At 43.1% G+C, this 22815-nt stretch overlaps 1 protein-coding gene across 48 annotated transcripts in view; it reads left to right on the forward strand.

Annotated features, from left to right (window-relative positions):
• The window catches only part of ZBTB20 (zinc finger and BTB domain containing 20), a 660688-nt gene that overhangs the window by 420331 nt on the left and 217542 nt on the right, over positions 1–22815 (forward strand). For 35 of the 48 annotated variants that reach the window (XM_065587156.1, XM_065587258.1, XM_065587254.1 and 32 more), the window contains one exon: positions 21114–21206. The exons of 8 other annotated variants lie outside the window; for them this stretch is intronic. The gene's annotated coding sequence lies outside the window, so the exon portion shown is untranslated. Of the gene's footprint in view, positions 1–16566; positions 16658–21113; positions 21207–22815 lie in introns of all 48 variants that reach the window. 5 more of the 48 variants (XM_065587112.1, XM_065587249.1, XM_042852662.2 and 2 more) reach the window with 1 other exon arrangement.

Genomic DNA, 22815 nt, shown 5'->3' on the forward strand with positions numbered 1-22815 from the left:
GCATGAAGGTCTGCATTGAAAGGACAGACTTCTCTCAGGGCCGGGTTTAAGCTCCGCATGCTTCCATTTACATGAGAAAGGGTTATACCTAGTAGTGTGTGTAAACATATTATCCCAGTGCTGTCTGTTAGGTATTCTCAGTGAATCCATTAGAGCAAGCTGATCTGCTTGTCAGTGGGTGGGTGTATAGGTCCAAAAATTACTGGGCCAGCTTCTTAACCCTTTCATTTTGAGAAGAACCAGGCAGCTGCGGCTGTTCCTTTCTTTCACCCCATTATTGGTGTCTGGTTCTGATCACTGGTGTTGTCAAAGACTAGGTTGTAAATATAAAGCAGATGAAAGAAAATTGACGCCCTTGAGCCAAATATGCTCTGTGGCTGGCCTCATATTTAATGTGGAGGTGCAGCCCATGGAGACAGCAGGCCCCCGCACACAGTGGGATCAAGATAATGCAGTGCATGCTGGGATCTGTAGTTTCCATGGGCTACATCTCTACCTTTAATAATGATGGAAGTGGCCAAAATTTTTTTAATTTTGTGCAAAATAGGCAACTGCATCGGTGTAGTGCTGAGCATCTTCTGTAAGGTGCTGAGTCCCTGAAGATACATATTCTCTATTCAGCACTCCAGCTCCCTGAGTGGAGCCTTGCTCATGCAGAATTTGAGTGCCTGAGATGTAAAGTTATGTTACTGTATTGGTGTCTATCCAACAAAGATGTGTGTTCTACTTGTGCCATGTGGAAAAATGAATAAAATATCTTAAGTTAAAAAACAATTTATAAACACCATATGCGTGTACATACCACACACACAACTTCTCATTGAAAATATCACAATGGGATAACCTTCCAGATTCTGGATGTAAAGAGGCTGTAGAGGCTGTAACTTACTTTGTCGGGAAATGATGTGAGGCAAAGGCTATTTCCTCTAAAATCTGGTGAAAATACAATAGATAATACAATGGGTTTTACAAAATTAAAATATCATTCTGCCTGCCTAATGTATTGCATTGCTAATGGGCCCATCATCTTTGTTTCTGGGCTCTGCAACATAATGTTTAGCCACTAACTTGTGTGACAATGGGTGAGTCACTTCACCTTTTGGTGCCTCCATTTCCTTCATTTTCCAAAGAAGGTTATGATAGTGACCTACTCCCCTGGGAGATTGTGAGGCTTAATTCATTAATGTTCGTGAAAGATTCTGATGCTTGTTTTAAAGATGGGGAAACTGAGGCAGAGATTGGTGAATTACTTTCTTAAAGTTATACTGTGAGTGCAGCACACAATCAGGAATGGAACCAAAGAGTCCTACCCACCAGTCCCCTGCTTAACCATTAGGCCACATAACTATAGTTTTAATAGCAGACAGAATCACAGATGATCATTCTGGCTTTCAATGTTTAGGATTTTTGTTTCTTTTTTTAGTAACTTAAAATGAGCTGTGATGGGTTGTCTTTAATGTATACAAGCTCATCAGTATCATTTTGTGACTTCAGTGTGAGACTTCCAGCTTGCCTGTGAGAGTAAGTAGTGTGAACATTTCCTTTCCATCCTTATTGGAGTCTCCATTCTGAAACGCTGGTTGGGTTGGGCAATGCTATTGCTGTTTTCACTGTATTAATATTAGTATTTTTATTCTGTTCAGAGAAACTTTGTTATTCTATAACATTTACCCTCTTCTATAGGGGCAATATCTGGGTGCAAGAGAAAGCTGAATGACATTTTGATCTGTTTTCTTTGTGGGGAAGAAGATGCACCTTTGACAGGGGAAAAGGCAAATTCAGGTCTTTTAAAATCAGTAGAAGACACGTGTTTTAGTGAGCAAGATGCTGAATGGGCTTGACTGTATTTTTTAATTCTGAGCATATCTAGGAAGCCGGTGGAGCTGAGTGATGTATAGAGAACTGCTCTGTCACTGTGGAAAATTAGAGATTTGAACAAGAAGATGGGCTTACTCGTAAAATGAAAGCAATAGCAGTTTATGATTAATGGCTTCTGGCAGAGGCAGCACATTTTATATTTTGTTGAGAATTAGGAATTGATCCTGGGACAGTTATGGATCGGAGTGGCATGCAGACTAGTAGGGAACCCCAGCTGACTCGTGTGCTTTCACTGCATCAAACATTTGTTAAGTTAAAGAGGTCGTCTACAATTTGGGAAGTTTAAAACATGTTTTGAAATATTTTTAAAGGCTTAACAGCTCCATTAGGAACACAGTATTTGCCCTACTGGAGCAGACGGTCAGTCCGTCTCATCTGGATTCTACCTTTGAAGCAACCTGTACTGGGTGTTTCAGGGGAAGGTGTTCCCTCCTCAATAGTGCAAGGAGCGAGTTGTGCAATAGTGAAACTCTGGCATGTAGACTAATTCCTTCCTGACCCTTGCAGTGATCAGCTGCAGCCTGGAAGCTTGCTATAGGATATGATCTACCTTAAAATGCAAAGGTAGATTTATCTTAGCATGTGTAGCTTCAGATATGACTCATGGTCATTAAAATTAGTCACCAACTTGTGAGGAAAACAAAAAACTATATATTACAGAAACAAAAAGAAAAAGGAGATTTGCAGAGCCCCCTTGTTGTCTTTGTTCTCTACAAATAATTAGTCATTTCAATACATTGTGAGGAACTTTACAAAAGATGTTTTTTCCCCGAGGATATGTTCAGGGTCGTGTTGTTTGCCCCTCCCACTGCCATTTTGGCATTTCCTTGAGAACAAGAATCACTTTTGCTTTGCACACCATTTAATTATTAAACAAAGTACTATTTTCAGATTGATATTTTCTCCCGTGTAAAATAAGCAAATGTGTAACAACACCTAGTTCTTACATAGAATTTTTCATCTGTGGGTCTCACAGCACTTTACAAAGGAGAGAAGTATCATCATCCCCATTAATAAGAGATGGGGAAACTGAGGCACGGAGAATTGAAATGATTTAGCCATGGTCACCCAGCAGGCCAGTGATAGAGGCAGGAATAGAACCCCACTCTCCTGTTTCCCAGCCTAGGGCTCTATCCATTAGGCAACACTGCCTTTTCCAAAGTGATTTGTTTATGGCTAGCATAGCTTTTCATGCTTTATCGTCATCTCTCTGCTGAAACAGAGAGGCTTTGAAACAATATAAATGGTAGTGTCCACATCCTCTCTTCATTAGAGATTTCAATATTGCTGTTCAAATATTCTATTATCAGGACATCAATCCCATTCTACCAGTTCCCCAGCAGATATTTTCTCCTCTGGGAACCGATCCCAAATCCCTGTGACATACAGTTCAGAGACTCTTCCCTTTGGGAACGGATTCCAAATTCTGATTATTATTCATATGCTTTGCTATTGGGGGAATTAATCACAGGCTACTGTTCTGGGACTATCTATAATTCTATCTATAATTAAGATTTTTGTACTAAATAGAGATTGACAGAGAGCACCTGTCTACTGACTGATTTTTCTTCTGGCTGGTAAACTGGATCCAGGCTCACTGAAGGGTTAACACAAACTATTCTGACCACCAGTGTTTCTAGAAGGCCTCTGAGAGCTCAGACATCTGGCTGAAGCCCATGGGATAGTTGAAGTGTTCTCTAATGCTGAACTTCTGCAGAAAGTTGTGAAAATTGTCATAAGAAGCAGAGCAAAATGGAGCAAACATAGTGTGGGTGAAACAGCAGGAACATTGCATCAGAAAGGAGGAGATATAAATGAATGCCTGCAGCCTTGCTCTCGTGAGCAACCCTACAATAACAAACCAGTTTGCACATGAGATGGCACTTAAAAGAAAAGTTCAGGAGAGCTGTCATGGGAAACAGACTTTTTCCATTTTCAGAGATGTTCACAACCAGCACTACCATGCTGGAAGTGACCAAAAAAATTGTTACTGTTTGATGGCCTTGTGAAATGAGTTTGGTGGGTCTCAATCCACTTCCCAGTCAACAGGTGTCCACACCACAGTTGACACTTAAATTCATGGGCATTCTCAGAAAAAAAACCAAGGATTGAAGGGTCAAGGAGGCTGATCTATGCCATCTTCCCAAGATATGGTCTCTATGTAGCTGTGCCTAGTGACAAAGCAGTACAAGGAAGTTTGCACTGGCACTGTGCGTAACTTGTGAATATAAAAGCTTCATTCTCTAAGGCTGTCAGTCCAGTGCCTTTCGCCAGCACAAAATTAACACCACTTTTGTTTAAAATATATAAATTAAAAATTTCAATAGGGAAACTGTTTTCACTTAAAGCTTCCAAGGAATCATTTAAAAAGAACTGTGGGGAGAAAAATGATAAAACAAAATATCTGAAGAAAAATACCTTGACATCCAATCTACTTCTTTTATGATTCCATCACCAGAAAGTAAGCCATTGATAAACTTTCAATCCAAAATGACTGTTAGATAAAGGAAAACAATAACAAGGAGAAACAAAAGCAGTAGAATGATGAGTGGCAATATAAAACCCATTGATAGGGTGTGTGTGTGTGTGTTCGTGTATGAAAGCTGCAATAACGCTGAAGACAAAACAACTGCTCTCTCTCCACACAGGCAGAGTTCTTACAACCGTAAAGGTGCAATACAGAGAAAACAAAAACAACCCCCCACAGTACCATAGCTACATAAAGACCCCTTTTTATTCAATCTGGAAAAAGCTGGATCAGAACACCCCCAGATTTAGCAGTTATTGGGATCTGGACCTACATTGTGTGTCTCAGGCTTATCTCTACTGTTACTAGAAACAGTGTTTCTAGTGGTGACAGTTGGCTCATGTGTTCTCTAACACTTCAGAAGAGATCCCAGGTTCCTTTTTTCCCTCTTCTTTAGCAGTGGGCAGTCCTGCAACCTTTTGATCATGCCGACTTTGTACATTACATGACTGAACTCAGCTATGCCAAACATCCTTTTAGGAAGTTGACATTTGTGTGGTTTAAAAAAAAAAAGAAGAATGAATCCCAACTGCTTCCTCCTGCCCTTTTGATTAAGAGAGCGGTAAGTCAGCAGGAGAAGTGCAACTTTTAACAAGCAGGGGTGTGCACAAATTGATTGAGATCTTTCTATAGCAAAAAAAGGGGCGGGGGAGGAAAAGAAAAAAGATTGATATTAAATACTCTAATCAGTGCTGATTACAGGGAATGAATGAATTCATTGATGGGAGAGATACAGAGACAACAAAAGAGATAGATAGCTAGGCAGGGATAGCCCATGGGATAATCCTAAACTAGGTGAAGGAGTTAGAAATTAGAGACCTCATTGGTCATTAAATTCAATGATTCGGTAATCCTTTCTTTCCTGCTACTTCCTGCACTGATTGTCTTGCATACATATCCTGACCTGCTGCACCCCATACTACACTTTGGCTCCACACAGCTCCACCAATGCACCTCAATCCTGACCAGCCTCTGCTATCCCTGTCCTAGGACCCGGACACCCTTCTGCTGATGCAGCATTTTAGCAATAGGGATGGAGAAGTGAGGACTGATTTTAGCACTGTTATTCAGAGAAAACAGCAATAACATTTAGCGAGAGCTCATCTAGGGGTTTGTAAGAAAGGACTGGGACCTGGCATGATGTTGGGATCAATACGAGGATATGCCAGTGATTCTTTGCACGAGCTTGGATAAGTCACAAGACTTATTCCAGCCCTAAATTGATCAAAATGCCAAAAGCTCGTTGAAAAATCATACACCATTTCTGAAGTGAGTTAAAAAGTTGCACCAATCACCCTTTTCTGACATCCTCACTTCCAGTTCTGTTACTTTTTAAAATCCGTTTAACCCCACTTTATGATGTTCCCCTGACGATGCAGACAAATTTCCCATGGATGTTTGTTACAAACAGCTCTATCTGAAACCCAAACCTGTACAACTCCATCATTGAGGAGACAGAGCTTGCATTGCCCGGTGGTATATTCAACATTTGTGATGACAGAGATCATCACAGACTGGGTTTTGTGATAGGCCTGTCATTTCGCAGCACAGGTTTGGGAATGAAGTGTGCTGTACTGTTTGTAACACAGCCTCAGACTGAGCAGAGTTCAGGGAAAATACATTTCAATGCAACTGATTGAGAGTGAGTGAGCGAGCAAGAGTCAGAAAGGAATTAAACATCTCTTTGAATAACAAGAATACCTAGAGTTACAATAGTTAATGCTACCAAATTCTAGACAGTATATTAAACCTCCTGCTTCAAAGCAGAAGCCAGTCTCTGTCAGGGAGTAGGATGAGACCTTCATAGGGGCATATGGTCTCTTGCACCTTCCTCTGAAGCATCTGTTGCTGGCCACTGCTGGAGACAGGATACTGGGCTTGTGAACCACTGGTCTGATCCAGTATAGCACTTCCTATGGGAAAGAGAGGAGAGATTGAGAGAGAGAGAGAGAGAGAAATGGAGATAGTTCAAACGACCACTCAAAAGTCCCAATGAAAGAATATTGAAGTATATTCTATCAGGGCCCAATTTCCTACCATGTGTTAAATGGATCCCTTGTGAAAAATCTGTATTTAATTTGTCTGTAATGATTAATGAAGTATTTAAAGAGGAACACCTGGACACATTGCCTCCTCACCTATTGGAGTGTTCAGTTATCTGACAGCCATATGCAAATGCATGCTAGTGTAACCCACTGCTCCATGTGTGTTACGTCTCCCCTCTCCCTGGCTGATCCACAGAGGAGAGCTGCCTGCTACTCATCCCAGCTCCTGGATTTAGTCTTTAGCTCAAGCAGCTGAGGTTTGTGAAGCATTGCAGAAGATCCTGGTTTAAACCCTGCTGACAGCCAGTGTTGGGGAGGAGGTCAGTACATTGGCACTTGGCTGCTGTGAGGTGCTGCTACATTGCCCCCCCCCCCCGCCCCAGTTTTGAAACCTCCATGTGCAACTTCACCAGTCCCTGTTTGAAATCTAACCAGCTTCACTAGGTGTCAGTAAGTGGTTTAAATGCCTCCCTTTGGAATGGATGATGGGAATGGATGGATGGACTGTGGTAAAGAGTTGGATGCCATTCCAGGGAAATTTACTTGGATCAGTACAACAGTAGTTGAGAGGTACTCAGGAGTGTGGGCTGCAGAACTGAGGTGGTAAGGCTGCAAACAAACTGTTCTTAAGTTCAGAAGGACTTCAAAGGGCCACCATGCTACTTACAAGTGAGGCTGGGATGCCAGTAGTCAGAGTTCAACATGAGAAAGATCATAAACCAATTTCCACCTGACTTATCAAAAGAAGAGCTTTGTGGTTTAAAAATAAAATATTTTGCTTTGGCAACAGGATGTGCCAGTCCTTTCATGTTACTGCCCAGTATAGTGTGTGTGCGGGGGGAAAGTAAGTCACAAATAACCTGACTGACAAGATGATGTGACAACAAAATCTCATTTGCATATTTTCCTCTTCTTAAAATGAACTTGTACGTGGCCAAGAGACAGAGGATGTTGACATTAATATTTCTGGGCAGAGAGTTAACTTTTCCCACAGTTGAAAATGGAACTGGAGAACTATAGGGTCTTGTTGTGTTAATTAAGCTTATATATTGCTACTTGCTAGCTTGCTCGCTCTCTCTCCTCACAGAAGGGACTACTCGCCAGTCTAGGATACTGTCCACTTGCTGGGCCTGTGTGTAAATTATATCCAGCTACCCAGCTTGTAGCACATGTGACTAAGCCTACCCCCCCCCCCCAGCCCGCAGTGTGTATGATATAGTTACTTTTAATTACACAGCACACCAGAGTGAGGGAAAACTGCCCTTCACAGACAGGTGGCTTTTAATACAGAGCTTCAGTTGCTTTGGAAATACACTCTGAGCTTCTCGGGACCTCATTTTAAATCCTGGTGATTCTGGCCTGGGCAGCACCTCATTTCTTGTGCAAGTCTTATCAAGTGACCCTGCAAACCGGTTGGGGGAGGGAAGAAGCTAGCCCTTAGCTGAACAACTCTTCCCACACCCCACTAGGTGTCACCACATTCAATAGAAATCTACAAGGAAAGTTTTGTAGGGGGGGACATGAGGACAATTCAGCCTGACAGGAATTAACCATCTGTGCTTCTGTAAACAATGGAACAAATAGCATGTGGATCCGCGACTCCAACGTACTGTGCATAGAGGGGCTCATTAAAGCAGTATTTTTAATGTAGTTTGGTTATAAATGGCCCATTTTTACCTTTGCCTGTATTATCCTCTCACTTTCCCCTTCTTTAAAATGATGTCTCGTGCATAGGGTTGTCATTTATGTGCTGACTGCATTTTGCATTATTACATTTTAATGGTGTTTGAAATTCTTTCATTCGTATTCAGCTTCACTGGTATAAATTCAGAAAGAAAAATAATCAGCATATTTGTTATCACATGACATTTCATGTCATCAGATAACTTTATACAGCTTCTTGGTTAAGATCTAGCATAGTACTTTTAGTAAACAGGGGCTTCAACCAAAACTTTCTCTAACAATGCCCCGAACTTAGGGCTGTCTGAAATTCAGATGCAGATTTTGCAGTTTAAGCCCTTTTGACCCCAAATGGGAACTGTTTAACTGAACCTACTCCTTAGTGGGTTTGGATAAAGGGAGACCCAGATCTGTATGATCCCTGATTGTGGTTTTGCAAAACCATCATCATCTCAAATCCTGCCTTTGCATTAAGGATGTATGGGATGATCTAATACACTGTTTCTCAACTATTGGTCCGCGGACCAGTGCTGGACCCTGAGATCTTCCTCACATGTTTAGGAAGGCAGTAAACTGGTCCCTGGTATCAAAAAGGTTGAGAAACACCGATCTAATAGATCTTTGGGTTTTTCCTTCCCACAGCCTCTCTAACTATAATAATCCTATACTATCTAATAGTGATTTCTACCCTTTAGAACAGAGTTTTGTGTTGGGATAAAAGTTGCTTTAATGTGGATGCTGTGGGATTTTTTTTTTATTCTTTTTCTCACTCTCCATTTCATGAAAATTCATTAATCTGTGACATTTAAAGACTCTGTCTGAGAGGTGTCTGGAGCAGCGGCCGGCTGCATACATCAATAGTTTCTTAGAATCTGGCACTCTGTCAATATTTGGGGGCCTCAGTAACAGCACTTAAATGCAGCGCCTGCCAGCCGTCACGCTCTTAGCGTGTCTGTAAGAGTCTGAATGAACGGATATTAGCACGTCAAGTCCTTTCACGACTGGCAACACTTTAGAGACTAACCGCTTGGTAGGTATCTTACCTTCCCACCCCCCTCCTTTCGGGCTTCTCCTCTTTCTTTGTCTGATGTAACTCATATATTGACACACAAATATGTATCCCGCAAAGAGGCTATTGTAAAACCTGAGGTCAAAGGCGGTGTTATGGCACGCTGTATGTGGAAATGGGTTGAGACTAGGGCTGGCTCAAAAACAAGAATTCTGTTTTGAGAGAAATTTTGAGTTTTTGGAATTTGTTTTCATTCCATATTCAGTGAATCAGAGCAGGGATTTAGACCCTAGTCTCCTGCATTCCAGGTGAGTGCCCTAACCACCAGATTATCGAGTCATCCTCTTGCTGTTTCCTCAGTGAATATTTAAATATAGGTGTAAAGAGGACCCACTCCCACACGAGAGAGATTGACTGTATAGCCAAGTAATCAGGGCCCTCATCTGGAATGTGGGAGACCCACATCCTCAGTTGTCCTTGGTCCCAGTCAGGCAGAGCAGGGCCAGGGTCCTCTCCATCTCTCATTTTCTGCTTTCAACCAGAAATTCAATCCTGGACTTGAGCACCCGTCTCAAAAAAAGTTTCCTCAAACCTGCATGTTTCCATGAAAAAGTTTCAGTTTCAACAAATGTATTTTCCAACCAAAAAAAAAAAAAAGTTGCTCCAGAAAATTTATAACCAGCTCTGGTCAAAACTGTTGGATTCAGAACAAAATTAGGCTTACAGTGGAATCTGGGCTGGATGAATTGGAAACAGTTTGGATTTAGATTTCATGGTGCCAAAAATCTTGTGAGAGTTCAGCTCCAAATAGTGAAAATCTTGGACAAAAAACTCATGAGAACTGCTGCTGTGGCAAAATTTCAGCCAGCTCCAAACTGGAACTGGAAAATGGGCCATTTCTGAGTTTGAATCACCCTCAAAATCAAACCCGTAGGAGCAGGTTCAGAATCCACACCTTCCCCTCCTCTCTCCTTGCCTCCCCCACATTTCATAAAATGGATTTGAAGCTCAAGCCAAATGCTCCCAGTCACCTTTGTAACCCTATTGACATAGTGGAGAAGTACCAGGGGAGCAGAATGTGGGCCATCATTTTTAAAATTTATTTTTGGCATGGGTGAGAAATACAACAAACAAACTGATTCATAAACATCTATTCTATTGCATTTATTCTCCACTTCACCCCACCCCACCCCCTTTGCTTTGCTGGTGCACTATGAGCAGGCAAAGAGCCTTCAACAGCTGTTATTATTAATCATGTTTCTTACATGACCGTAAGGGTCAACCAAAAGTGAAACTCCATTTTGCTGAGCATTGTACAAAAACAGTAGGAGATAATCCTTGCACCAAAGAGTTTACAATCTAAGTAGACCAGACAGACCAGGGCTGGCTCTAGGATTTTTGCCGCCCCCTCTCCCCCCTGCCCATTTTTTTCTTACCCCACCCCCGGCCCCGCCTCAACTCCACCCCTTCCCCAAATACCCAGCCCTGCCTCCTCCCCCCCAGGCTCTCAAGCCTAGGAGGGAGGGAGGAAGGGGGAGAAGTGGCGCGCGTGCCGCGGCCACTCAGAGTCTCCCCCTCCCTCCCAGGCTCTCAAAGCTGGGAGGGAGGGGGAGCAGCGGCGTGTGAATCAGCTGTTTCGCACGCCACGGCCGCTCGGGATTCCACCCTCCCTCCCAGGTTTCAGAGCCTGGGAGGGAGGGCAAGCAGCGGCGCGCGAATCAGCTGTTTCGCGTGCTGTGACGTGCAGTGGCAGCAGCAGCGGAGGTGAGCTAGGGCGACTGGAGCACATTTTTAGGGGCTGCAGGGGCGGCATTCTGGCACCGGCCATGCCGCCCCTAAAAATGTGCCGCCCCAAGCACCAGCTTGTTTTGCTGGTGCCTAGAGCCGGCCCTGAGACAGACGCAGGGTGCGGGGAGAGGTATAACACACAAGTGGAGTGAACTATATGATGGCAGTAAACTTCACTTTAGTGCCGCAGTTGTTGTTTTATGAGTTGTTGTTGTTGAAGGGTACTTCAAAAAAGATCTTCAAAAGAAATCAGCTAAATGAGAAAAAAAGGAAGGTGGGTGGGTGAGGAGAATGGGGTGGGGGAGAAGATAGTAAGGGAGCAGCTGTGGAGTGAAGAGACTGTGGGGAGGGATTAGAGCAGGGGTCGGCAACCTTTCAGAAGTGGTGTGCCGAGTCTTCATTTATTCACTCTGATTTAAGGTTTCGCGTGCCAGTAATACATTTTAACGTTTTTAGACAGTCTCTTTCTATAAGTCTATAATATATAACTAAACTATTGTTGTATGTTAAGTAAATAAGGTTTTTAAAATGTTTAAGAAGCTTCATTTAAAATTAAATTAAAATGCAGAGCCTCCCGGACCCGTGGCCAGGACCCGGGCAGTGTGAGTGCCACTGAAAATCAGCTCGCGTGCCGCCTTCGGCACATGTGCCATAGGTTGCCTACTCCTGGATTAGAGCAATCAACCCATACAATTCAGAGAAAGTCCAGTCAACACTCTAGAAAGTTCTCTACCTGACCATATGCCTCTGCTTTGCTGCGTCAGCCCCTACCTACTGGAGTGTCTTTGGCTTCTCACTGAAGTTTTCCCTTCAAGGTCAGATGGTGGGTAGGAGGGGAATGAGTCATGCCACCTGGAACTCACCTCCTTTTCAATACCCCCAAATCACCTCTAATAATCCCTAGTTCATCCTCCAATAAGAGCAGCCAGCACCCCCTAACCTGAAATCACATCACTCCTTCCAGTGATAACTAGAATCCATAACCTCTGCAACCCCTCAAGTAACATCCCAAAACACCCTTCATTGAACTTCCAATCCTCCTCCAGTTACACTATGAAAGACTCTACATGACAATCTGTTACTCTGCTGTAATGAGCTTGTGAGAGCGAGCCAGCACCAGGAGTAACTAACTACCCACTTCCAAATGTTACTCCCATCACCTCAGCATTGTTCCTAGACACCCACCCAGGTACTATTTTCTTCCTCCAACCAGAATTTCATGTAAGCCCAACTTTCTGTTTTATCCCCAGAACACCTGAACCTGTTTATTTTTTTTTTCACTTGCCTAAAACAATCCTGATACACCCTAGAAGGCTTTTGAATAGGTCTGCAGAGGTAATTAACCACCTGGTAACACTGCTTCAGGCAGGCAAGCAGCAGAGGGAAAATAAAGAGGCTCAGGAGCTCTGTGGATACTGGTGGTGCTACTGGTAAGGCAGCAGCAGTGGCCAATAAGTATAGACAGCCAGCAGAAAAAAGCTTTATTTTGAATTATAATAATTGCTCTTTTAGCTTAAGCATGGGCGGGATGGATGGATGGGTGGGGGAAACTCGCATCTTAAGAGGTTTGTTCACTGTGAATGAAAACCCTGGATGTAATATCACATTGCCAGTGATCAGCATCATTTGTAAACTTGTAACAGTCCACTAGCAGGTGGCTGGGTGTGAGACTCAGCCTCTGGGGAATGGAGATTCAGAAGGGTGAGTTGTCTCCTATTATTGAGAGCAGCAATATGCATTTGCCAATTATGGAGTAGCAGCCAGAGGAAAATACAAGCAGGGTGGGTTTAAAACTTCAATGAAACTTTTAGGTGAGTGAAGTATGCAGGATCAGGCCTATGCCAGTAGACGTGTCCAACATATGGGTTGTTAGAGGAATTGTCTGTACTGTTCTTTCTCAGTCTATGCTTTGTTCTGCCTTATTGTCTCTGAGAAATAACACAGGAGCTTAGAATAACCATCCTTTTGTACCCAGGGAGCTTCATCTCAACATGTAATGGGCATATTTTCAGCACTGTTTTAAAAACATGACTAAACTTACTGCCAGTGACAGACATTTATGCTCTGAAAATTCCCTTGGCCCAGCCCTCAGTGCTATGTGTTGCAGGTGAAGAGTTCGTGTTGTTGCTTCATTTTCTATTCTTGTATTGTTTATTTTCTATCCAGTTCTAAGGACTTCCCCCCTGAAACAAGTAGGGATCCTGAGATCCATGGGGACTGCAAAACAAGTGCAAAGAGGCCTCTTTCCTTCAGTCACACAGACTTTCTGTAGTGCTTTAGAGACATGCCTTAGGCTCATGTTGGTAACTGAATGGGCTGCAATTTAGCCATGCGCTTCTCATTAACACTAATGAGGGTTTCCTGGCTAATGCCCTGTGCAGAGAATTGGGAATACACCTGTTAGCATTCTGTTAAGGAGTTCTTCCTCTTTTAATTCAGGTACTTCTCTCTAGCTGGGAGGGCAAATGGGGTTGGTCCTTGGAAGCAGGGGCCCAATAGTGCTGAGAGTATCTTGGGATCTGCCTTGCCACCGTACAAGACCATGCTGGCCACTTGTTTTCTACCTTTTAAAACTGGGCTTGAAGAGATAGAAACAACAAGTTTACATTTTAGTTTTATTGTAATAAATTAATAAGACCATTGGTTTCCCCATGATTGTCAAAGATACAAAACTAACCTATGGCCCCTACTTTAAGATTGGACCACCATTGATGATTATTTGTATTGCAGTAGACACTAGAGGCTTAAGCTGAGATCGCGGTCCTGTTGGGATAGGCACTGTACAGAGACACAGTAAGACCCTGTCCTGAAGAGCTTACAGTCTAAGAAGATAGGACAGACACAGGATGGGAGGGCAAATAGAGGCACAGAGAGATGAAGTATGTTGCCCATGGGCAAACAGCAGAGCCAGGAACAGAACTGAGGCCTCCTGACTCCCAGACCAGTGCCCTAGGCACTAGGCCATACTGCTGTGATGGTTACACACTGTTGTATGTGATTGAACGCTGTTGCATGCCTATATTAATTATACAGCCAAACGCTGACTGTGTTGGGTGAAGGCATGTGGAAAAGAGTACAGGAAACCTTTCCGTCTGAAGCACTACCAGAATTTTAGTACTTGAAATGCCTGAGCACAAAGTGATAAAGAGAAATTATGGTTGCGTATATCAGGGGCTCAACTATGACATCATCCTTCTTCAACACCTCTGTGGACCTCCCTAGTGTTCCAGGAGCCATTCTGGTGTCCTGAGCTTCACAGACAAATTGCCTCCAGCAACTATTTCTGGTGCGATACCCTTTGCTCTGTCCCACCTCATATGGTAGTTCCTTGGGGCACAGGCTGTATATCCCTGTACAGTAGATGTGTACAGTGCCAAGAACCCAACATGCTATTCAACAATAATAATAGCATGCAGTACTGTACACGGGAGAGTTGAGTAGAGTGGGGAAGATCTTATGCCTCGGGCTCTTATATTTTCATTTTCAAATGTAGTAGTATTTTGAAAAGTATTGCTTACAAGTTAAAATTTGCATTTATCAGAGCTGCTCACAAATGGGATTTACAGCAAAGCTATCATTAAAGGGAAACAAAGCAGGAGAAGGAACAAAAGATACATTCTTAGCAAAGTTTGAAATGCAGACACTTTCAGCGTTCCTTGCTGCCGCAGGAAAGATGTCTTCCTCCTCTCCTACCACTCTGTCTCCCTCCCAAAAAAATAGGCAGGCAAGTGAGCAAATACAGGTTTCTCCCAGGAGACTAAACTGCTGATGCTCAAACTCCTCTTTATCTCTGGTGGTAGCATTTCCCAGTGCTCCACATCAAAAATAATGATTTAGGGTTTCCTGCATAATCATTCCCACCCTGACTGAGATTTCCCCTAGTTCCAGTTCCAAATCACAGTGACTAGTTAGCTGTGTATTGCTGACATTATGAAGGGGACAGGGCCAGCTCCAGGCACCAGCGTAGCAAGCAGGTGCCTGGGGCGGCCAATGAAGAGGGAGGCGGCACCTCCGGCCACTCGGCGGCAATTCGGCGGCAGGGCCGTCACTCCCTCTCAGAGTGAAGGACATGCCGCCGAATTGCCGCCGTAGAATGAAGCGGCAGTAGAGATGCCGCCGATCGCGGCTTTTTTTTTTTTTCTTTTTCCTTGCTTCAGTCACTGTTACTTAATTTTTTCCCATCGACATTTGTCCATGAGAAATGAAACCAGGACATTCTTAAGCCTTCATTGTTGGGGAAGACTTGTGCAAAAAGATGGGGTTTGCATCATGCGCTGAATGTGCTCCGTCTAGTGCACATTCTGATGCTTTCTGCAAAGGAGAAGAGACTGTTACCTGGATTGCATTGACACTCACTACCAAGAGCTTCATCCAGGGATTCGTCAGCCACAGTGCTCTTTTTGGGTGAAATTCGCTCCAGTGTTCAGTGCCTGCACAATCCCTTGGCTCTACTCAAGCCCCACATGAAGGGCTCAGGTGGATTGGGCCTTGTGTGGTTTTTCAGTAATGAGATTAATTTCTCCCTTTGAGCTTAGCTGTCTTAGTGAATTGCGGATGGAGAGGGCAGCCTCTAGGATAGTCAGTCTGTATAACCAATTAAGGACTTTGAAGAGTAGAAACAGACTCTCTAGCATATGCAGAATTCTTCATCATTCATTTCCCTCAGTTCAGTTTTTAAAATCATAATTTTAAAAAGCACTAATGCCAAACCTTGACCCAGTAGACCAGAGGCAGATGGATCGTCAAGCAGGGAGCAATGAATAAAATCTAGGAGACGAGGCTCATCCACATTCTCTCCAACCCTCTCGTCTCCTTTCTGATGTAGTAAGACTAGCTTTCTGCATAGTGGACTGTTACAAGTTTACAAACCATTTCCTCTTCTATGAAAGTCTCTCTCTGTCCTGTTGTTACCTCTGGTGTACTCTGACATCTCTGACCAAAGCAGCAGTCCACTCTGAACCATTGGCTTCCTCCCTCCTTTCCTTCTATCTTACTCACCCCAACCCCCTCGTGATAAATCTGTGGATGGGGGTGTTCACCGTATCTTGTTACTCACTGTTTCTTCTGTCCTGCCTGTGCAGCACAATTTGCTAGGTCCCAGATAATGGTGGAATTAGAGTCCTGAAGCAAAATCCAGATCCAGACACTTGAATTGACACAATAGTGTGCAGGGGGGAAGTTAGTTGATATTCATTCACATTTGAAAAGGAATTTTGATATGACTTTGTTCACTTTCCATGAAGATTTGCATGCTCAAGCTTTTGTAGCTAAAACACTTTTCATTCAAATGCCCAGCTATTCACCAAAAATGAATTTTGAATTATACGTTTGCAGTTCATTCTCTGTCAGTTAGTGTGTGCTGCTAATTTTAACAATACATTATGCAATTCTCAATTAGCTTTTTTAGGAGGTTGGTTGGTTTTGTAAATCACCCAATCGGAGACTCAAACCAATACCACATGACTCACCAATGCAGCACAAGTTGCAATTCACAACTTGAACAAGCCGCAGACTTCCTTCACTGAAGAAAATCCCAAATAATTTAGTATAAGAGACAGACAATGTCACCATCTTTTTGCTGACCATTCTGGGAAGTAGAAAAAAAATGTAAAATTTCTCAAATATTTAATTTATTTCAGATTATTCACTCAGCTCTACCAAGCATCCTGAATATTGAGGAGATTCACATCTCTTACCGAATTTCTCTGTTGTCCTGTATCTCTGTGCCAGGTCAGTTCAAAACTGGATCGGAACAGTCCCAAGCTCTAGGGAAATTTAGATATGGTTCTGGATTCAAACTTAGCAGCTCATGCCGATAGAACAGGATCCTATGCACTCGGCACTTGCAATTCTTTAAAATAAACAAATCAGTGGAAGGAATGTCTAAAGGCCTTTCAGGCATGTGGTTGAAAATAGGCCTATTAAACCATAACACTAAGTGGGTTCCCATAAAACCTCTTGACATCTCTGAGGCAAGAAGTGCCACTGCAGTGGTAGAGGATCAGTAAAGCAGGGTCTTGTGCTCTCACAGCCAATGACAGAGTTAAGAAAATGTTGTCATTATACTCGCCGTGCTGGGGAACTGCATGGAACTGCTGTTTTATTGGTGGTGGTTGCCCCCATTCCTAGGGCACCTGAATGTGTGTTTGCACTCCCTGCAGCTGGCCCCAACAAAAGGTTGGCCTAAATTGGAACCTGAATTGTGTAGTTCTGGGCTTACTTATTATACCCTAATCCATTTCCTTCTGCTGGCCTTGGGTATAGTGCTCATCTTCCTCTTATGCCAACAGCAATGACCTATGTGGATTAGTCAGCAGGGAGCTCTCATACCCCCTGGGTACATCTATGCTGCAATTAAAAACCCATGAGTGGCCCATGCCAGCTGACTGGGGTTTGCAGGGCTTGGGGTAAGGGACTGTTAATTGTGGTGTAGACATTTGGGCTCAGTGTGAAGCCCGGGCTCTAGAACCCTGGGAGGTGGGAGGGTCCCAGAACTTGGGCTGTAGCCCAAGCCCGAACATCTACATCACAATTAAACAGCCCCTTAGCTCGAGTCCCATGACCCCGAGTCAGTCTAATTGCAGTGTAGGCGTACCCTTGTACAGCCATCATTCCTGTTCCTTCAATCTCCATCTACCCCTGAACCATTATCTTGAGATACAAGTTGGTGTGTTTTTGCTCCAAGAGCAAGACAACCACAGTCTCCTCTGAGTGCTTCTCTCAAGCAAACAGTAAGACTGAAAATTGGGAGTTTGCCAGAAAACATTAGAAGGAGTAGCAGTGACAGGATAATGTTGGTATGAGTGGGAAGAGAACTTTGCCGTCTTTTACTGCTCTTAAAGATGCTCCAAACATCTAGTATCCAAGTGCCGTAGATAGATTAGGGTTGGAAGAGACCTAAGGAGGTCATCTAGTCCAATTCCCTGCTCAAAGCAGGACTAACCCCAACTAAATGATCCCAGCCAGGGCTTTGTCAGGCTGGGCCTTAAAAACCTCTAAGGATGGAGTGCTTCTCCACCCTCCTAGTGAAATAGTTTTTCCTAATATCCAACCTAGACCTCCCCCACTGCAACTTGAGACCATTGCACCTTCATCTGTCACCACTGACAGCAGCTTACCGCTGTCTTCTTTGGAACCCCCCCTTCAAGTAGTTGAAGGCTGCTATTAAATCCCCCCTCACTCTTCTGCAGACTAAACAAGCTCAGTTCCTTCAGCCTCTCCTCATAAGTCATGTGCCCCAGCCCCCTGATCATTTCCGTTGCCCTCTGCTGGACTCTCTCTAATTTGTCCACATCCCTTCTGTAGTGGCGGGGGCGGGGGGGCAAAACTGGATGCAATACTCCAGATATGGCCTCACCAGTGCCGATTACAGAGGAATAATCACTTCTCTCGATCTGCTGGCAATGCTCCTACTAATGCAGCCCAATATGCCATTAGCCTTTTTGGCAACAAGGACACACTGTTGACTTGTATCCAGCTTCTCGTCCACTGTAATCCCCAGTTCCTTTTCTGCAGAACTGCCACATAGCCAGTTGGTCCCCAGCCTGTAGCAGGACTCTGCACTTGTTCTTATTGAACCTCATCAGATTTCTTTTGGCCCACTCCTCCAGTTTGTCTAGGTCACTCTGGACCCTGTCCCTACCCTCCAGCGCATCTACCTCTCCACCCAGCTTAGTGTCATCCAAGAACTTGCTGAGGGTGCAATCCATCCCATCATCCAGATCATTAATGAAGATGTTGAACAAAATCGGCACCAGGAGCAACCCCTGTGGCACTCCGCTAGATACGGAGCTGTGTACAACGGTACTCCTTGATATCCTCCATGCACACCGTGTTTATGTGCCTCAGAAATGTGGGCACATGGATATGGATATCAGCTCTTGATGCAATCCAAGTATGAGGCATTCAGTACACTGTAGAATCTCCAATTACTCTTCAGTATATGCAGTGTTAGTACACAGAGCCAAGTACTAAGAAGGAGTCACAATATTAAATGAATAGCATGAATTATTTAGAAACAGTTAAAGGAACTATATTTTCAATAACATTGGCTTTAAGCATAAGTAAGTCAAAGAGCTGCTTTTCCTTTGCAACCTCAGCAACTCATGGGCCGGCCATATCTTCCCCTCTAACAGTGGAATCACGGGATCCCCCATTTCTGATCTCTCACTTCTAGTGAGTTGGAACACAAATCATGAGGCCACCCTTATTGACCACTCAGAATGTAGTGGATTTTGCTTATGCAGGAGCTGTTGGTATCAAATACTGTGGCTGGATTTTTAAAAGGGCTGGTTAATTTTATGACAGGAAGATATTTTTAACCTGTGGATAATGCTGTTCAACTGGCAATGTGTTGTCACAATTGGGTTGTATTTTCCCTTCCTCTCACCATCAAGTATTGGCTGCTGTCTGAGAAAAGATACTGTTATTGTTATTACTTGTATTATTGTAATGCCTAAAGGCCCCAACCAAGATCAGGGCCACAGTGTGTTAGGCAGTTTACAAACACATAGTGAGAGACAGTTCCTGCCCTGGAGAACTTACAGTTTAAATAAACAAGAGGGCAGGCTGGGAAATAGAGGCACAGAGGGGGTGAAATGACTTGCCCCAGAGCAAGCTGCAGGTCAGTGTAAGAGCCAAGAATACAGCCTGCCAATCAGTCCAGTGCCCTGTGCATTCTCCCTTCCTGACTTGGCTCCTCAGTCACTATTAGCGCAGATGCTTTGGTATGACCTAATCCGGCAGGGCTATGTTCTGTAGGTACACTGGTGTGTGGAGCTTCCTAAAGGATCATATTTTCCATAATTGCCAGTCAAGGGAAGTTTCTCACTGCTCTTTATGATCCCACTTTGTGGACTGAAGAATAAGGCCCCATTATGTTGGCTGGTGGCCATATTGATTTTGTACACGTTACTACTCCATTTTGTCACCAGAGAGGAGAGACATGCTTCGTTTTCAAAGCCTTGATCTGAAAGGCATGGTTTAGCTGGCTTTTCTTTCCTAATCATTGTTCAAAAGGGTCCAACTACAGAATACTGTGATATAAATGGACATTCAAATCTACCAGAGGAAACATTTTAGATTAGTCTTTTTCTAGTCCTGATTTCTTTTGGGTAGTACGCTGCACTCTGGCGATCATCTCTTCCAAAATATCTCTGAAATAAAATATTTTTTCTTGGTTCCAAAAAGCTCATTTTGCAACTTAGGTTTGCATTACATGTATCACTCTGTAACAGACACCAGTTCCTGGGAGATTGTTGTAATCAGATACATGTATGGGGTGAGATTTTCAAAAGTACTCAGCATTAGCCAAATTCTGTTCCCATTAAAGTCAATGGGAGTTTTACCACAGACTTCAGTTGGAGCAGAGTAATGCTGAGAGCTTTTAAAAATCTCATCCATGTCATAGAAGAGGTAGATGTCACTAGTGTTTGGCTTATGAAAATAAGACATGCACAACAAGAGGTGGCAGAGACAGAGAGCAAGCTATAAAGTTCAGATCCAGACTTTTCCAAAAAACGAAGGGGGTTTGGAGCTGGAATTATATATAGTTCAATCTGTTAAAGTTTGGATCTGAATCCAAATTCTTCCCAATTTTCAAGAGGCTTCTGATTGAAGGGTTTAGTTCATGGCCTTCAGAACAGGTTAACTTCTTGTACTAGTCTGTTTTCAACTACTGTGACTTTTTTTTTCCCTGAGAAAACACACACATGCACATACACACACACTTTTGGGGGTGGGGGTATAATGTTTCTGTGTATACTTTGGTTTAGTGACTGCAAACTCTATTCTTGTAATAGGTGTATTCTTTTAACAGGTGTCCCTTTAAGTTTACTGTATACTTCCCAAGACATTGTGTTTTTTAAAAAGTATCCTATCATATTAAATAAAGTCTGGGTTCATTTTTTGTTGTTGTTTTTGTTGTTCATGCATAAATTGTTTTTGAAATTATCCCTCTAATTGTCAGTTTCAGGAAAACCTTTGATTGTCAGACTAGCAACTTTTTTATTTTTGTTTTCTTTCTGGTGCTTTTACCTTTTTATGCTATTTTCTGTAGAAGTGGTAATTATATATTCTGATTGTCATGTATGCAAAACTCAATTTGTGTATTTTATTGTTTCTTCTTTTCCCCCCCTTTTCTTTGCATTTTCCCAACACCTGCATTGTGGATTGATGGCAAGAGCAGCAGTGGCTGGCACTTTTCCTCTACGTTGCAAGAGGGAGAGAATTGGTTGGAATTGCTTTCCATATAGCCGACTTGAAATGCAGCATTGAAAAGGTATCATCTCATTTTCTGTCCTGAAACCAGAGGTGAAACCCACAAGGAAATAGTCATCTTGGTGCCAAGCCACCTGTTGATTCACACCAGAAAAGCCATTGGCAATACATTCCTAACTGTATCCAGTTGGAACGGTTGAATGCCTGACATCTGTGTACCTACAGTATCTGTCTGTACCTATGCATCAGGTACACAGGCTAATTCAGTAGCCTTTTGCCTGAAAAAACCTGGGTTCATATTTAGGTTAAGGCAGAAGGGAATAGAGTTTTCTGGTCTCAGTCTAGTCCTTTGATTAGTCTATTGTATGTCTGCTTCACATCACCAGTGCACACAATTTGGCATGATTGTCAGTCATGTCTCAGTGAAAGCCCATTTCTGAAATAGCATAGGGAGTTGTAGGACAAACTGAGTTTTGTCGGCAGAGTACTGTGTGGCGAGTACAGGACTGAAATAGCAAGGGGTGCTGCAGAACAGGATTGATTGAGATGCATTAGCAGAACTGCGTGAATAGCCCAGGACTGAATAGCAGGGGAGGCTGCAGGTCAGGACTGAGGTGCATTGGCAGAGCTGAATGATGGAATCTTGCATAGTGTCAGCCTGCACAATGCCCAGTTCCAACCAGTGCTATTGGTGCTTCAATTTCTGGTGCACTAGAATTCACCATATCAATTCAAAATTAAATTAAAACAAAATCCTTTTCTCAGACCATCATGCACACACCCACTTACCCAGTGTGGTATGTATGTAATGCAGACGACGACAGTGCATTTAAATTACATTAAAGCTCTGAGCTAAATCTACAAAAACTAATCAAATTCTGAGTTAAGCGATTGCTAGCTCAGCCTTTTTTGCGCTTACACCTTTTAGTATACATGTTCCTATATGTGGGTCCCCCAAAGAGCAATAGCGCTAGAAATTATGGGTAACTTGATATATAGAACCAAATTCTGTGCTTGCTTACGTGCTGTACAGCTCTGCTGAGGTTTATGGGAGGACATGAGAAGGGGCATAATTTGGCTCATGGTATTTATATTTATCCATATTGCTTTGTGCTTGAGAGATGAGTATTTCCTGTGAGTCTGAAGCATTGTCCAGTGTTGTGCAGCCGTCCCATACGTATCCTTGGTGGGATATCTAATCTGTTGCGAAACAATGTGGCAATGAGAGTGAAGCTGCACAGTGATTGGGCTATCCTGGGCTTTCCAGACCGAAAAATCAAGTTAATATGGTTATTGTCCTCCAAAGCCTCCCTAAGGCTGAGGCAAGACACTCAAATGCATTAAAAAGTGCACTATTCATTTATGAAGTTTGCCATCACAAATATTTTATGACAGAAGGACTTCATAGCCTGCACTCTAACATGGGCTATCCCACATACTTCAGATCCAGATTTCACAAATGTTCACAGATGGGTGGGTAGGATTAGATCTGGTAGGAGTGATAAGGCCCACTGAAGTTCGGGGATGTCCAGAACTAGGGTTTTTGATGGTCACATTTCTAAAAACTAACCTCTAAATTCTGTTAAGTGCCCAGTCAAGTTTTAACTGCACAACTCTTATTAATGTCAGGGAGTCTCTGAGCTAATCAATCCCCAAACAATTCTTTCACC

This window comes from Chrysemys picta, chromosome 1 (genome assembly GCF_011386835.1).
Source record: "Chrysemys picta bellii isolate R12L10 chromosome 1, ASM1138683v2, whole genome shotgun sequence".
NCBI lineage: Eukaryota > Metazoa > Chordata > Testudines > Emydidae > Chrysemys > Chrysemys picta.